The sequence below is a fragment of the Schistocerca cancellata genome, unplaced genomic scaffold (genome assembly GCF_023864275.1).
Source record: "Schistocerca cancellata isolate TAMUIC-IGC-003103 unplaced genomic scaffold, iqSchCanc2.1 HiC_scaffold_848, whole genome shotgun sequence".
Lineage (NCBI taxonomy): Eukaryota > Metazoa > Arthropoda > Insecta > Orthoptera > Acrididae > Schistocerca > Schistocerca cancellata.
This window is the reverse complement of record NW_026046859.1, coordinates 67,501-70,000: the sequence shown is the minus strand read 5'-3', so window position 1 is coordinate 70,000 and position 2,500 is coordinate 67,501. Positions and strand designations below refer to the sequence as shown.

General features: G+C 55.2%; 1 non-coding gene across 1 annotated transcript in view; it reads left to right on the top strand.

Annotated features, from left to right (window-relative positions):
• Window positions 1-2,450: 2,450 nt before the first annotated feature.
• Window positions 2,451-2,500, top strand: part of LOC126147184 (small subunit ribosomal RNA) — a 1,909-nt gene continuing 1,859 nt past the window's right edge. Inside the window, exon 1 of the ribosomal RNA XR_007530055.1 lies at window positions 2,451-2,500. This exon is cut by the window's right edge and continues 1,859 nt beyond it. This is a non-coding gene — a ribosomal RNA (small subunit ribosomal RNA).

Genomic DNA, 2,500 nt, shown 5'->3' with positions numbered 1-2,500 from the left:
TTGCACCTTAACCTAACCTGTGTTGCACCTTAACCTACCTCAATTTGCACCGCAATGTAACTCAATTTGCACCGCAATGTAACTCAATTTGCACCGCAATGTAACTCAATTTGCACCGCAATGTAACTCAATTTGCACCGCAATGTAACTCAATTTGCACCGCAATGTAACTCAATTTGCACCGCAATGTAACTCAATTTGCACCGCAATGTAACTCAATTTGCACCGCAATGTAACGCAATTTGCACCGCAATGTAACGCAATTTGCACCGCAATGTAACGCAATTTGCACCGCAATGTAACTCAATTTGCACCGCAATGTAACGCAATTTGCACCGCAATGTAACGCAATTTGCACCGCAATGTAACGCAATTTGCACCGCAATGTAACGCAATTTGCACCGCAATGTAACGCAATTTGCACCGCAATGTAACGCAATTTGCACCGCAATGTAACGCAATTTGCACCGCAATGTAACGCAATTTGCACCGCAATGTAACGCAATTTGCACCGCAATCTACCCCCAAGTTGTGCCTTAACCTAACCCACGTTGTGCCTTAACCTAACCCACGTTGTGCCTTAACCTAACCCACGTTGTGCCTTAACCTAACCCACGTTGTGCCTTAACCTAACCCACGTTGTGCCTTAACCTAACCCACGTTGTGCCTTAACCTAACCCACGTTGTGCCTTAACCTAACCCACGTTGTGCCTTAACCTAACCCACGTTGTGCCTTAACCTAACCCACGTTGTGCCTTAACCTAACCCACGTTGTGCCTTAACCTAACCCAAGTTGTGCCTTAACCTAACCCAAGTTGTGCCTTAACCTAACCCAAGTTGTGCCTTAACCTAACCCAAGTTGTGCCTTAACCTAACCCAAGTTGTGCCTTAACCTAACCCAAGTTGTGCCTTAACCTAACCCAAGTTGTGCCTTAACCTAACCCAAGTTGTGCCTTAACCTAACCCAAGTTGTGCCTTAACCTAACCCAAGTTGTGCCTTAACCTAACCCAAGTTGTGCCTTAACCTAACCCAAGTTGTGCCTTACCCTGCTCTGTAATTGGCATATGACACGTTACAGTAATGTATTGTCCAACCGCAACCCACTCAGAATGTTGTGTACACAGCTACGTGTCATCTCCCCATAACAGCTGCATTGCAGTGTGGTACGCCATAGAGACGTGTGGGAGTAATGGACGCAGTGGATGGCGATCAGCATGAGCCGTCTGTTCATGTAGTGGCGCGTGTATGCAGACGTAGTAGTCTCTTCTCACACAATGTGATAGCACGGTGCCCCGCGTTCCACATCTGCGACATGCTACAGAGGCCGGTTGACAGTTGGTCGCGCAGTGGACATCGCATACGTACGGGGGCACCTTCCACGTGCCCTCTAGTCGGGCACATTTTGTTGCGTGGATGTGAGCGGATGTAGTGTGTCTTGACACCTGACAGGCAGGCATGCAATAATAGTTGACTTTGCAAACGGGGATGGACGTGTACGTTTACTGGTGACGTTACGCAAATGAACAACTGGTAACCCGTTGTGGTGCGGTTGTCCTTGCTGGAGGTACATCTGTGAGGGCAACGATCGGTACAGCTACGAAGCGGTCCCCACCATACCAACGAACGTGAATGTGAATCTGGGTGTGAAGCGATACGCGGCTGTGGGTGGGTGGGACTGTCCCCGGCCGGTGAGGGGGGGCCGCCCGGCGTGCTGGCCGCGCGGTGCGTGGGCGCACGCGCTACAGCCGGCTGGTGGGGGCGCCCAGTGGCAGGCGCGCCGGCCGACGGACGCGGCAGGCGGCGCAGCTGCGCGCCGGGGCACCCTGCGCGCGGCGCCGTGCAGCCAAAGTGGGTCCTCGCCGGCCCGGTGCGAAGCGCGGTGGACATCTGCAGTGTGCTGGTCCGATTGAGGACTGTGTGCGTTGAGGATGCGCCGCCGCCCGGCACTCGGCGCCGCGACGCCGTCTGCTGCTCGGTCGCCCCAGCGGTTCTCGCTGGTGGTTTGTATCGCAGTTGTGCAGACGTGTTGGCACGTGCGCTGTGCTGGGAGAGTTCGCTTCGGCACCCACGTGGGGCCTTTGCCCTTCTGTGGCGCTGGCGTTGGAGCTGCCGGTCACCGTAGGTGGCGCGTGTTGTCTCCCGCCGGCAATGCCACGACAGCACGCTCCCGGGCCTCTGTCGGCAGCGGCAAGCTCAGTTGGGAGCACGGGTGGTCGCACCTAAAGCGTCTACTCGCCTAACTCCGGGCGATTGCGCCTCTCTCGAACCCGACCAAGTACTTAGGACGGCGCTGCGCGCCGCCGGGACCTGAGAGGGTTTCGAGGTGTATTGTGCAGGGGAGCTCAGCCTCCTCCTGTTTGCAGAATAATTGAGCGGACGCTTGCGTGTTCGCGCGGGCCTCTGGGACACACTCCCGGGCGGCCGGCTGCTCAGCTCTAGTTGACGCAGCTCCCTGGTTGATCCTGCCAGTAGTCATATGCTTGTCTCAAAGATTAAGCC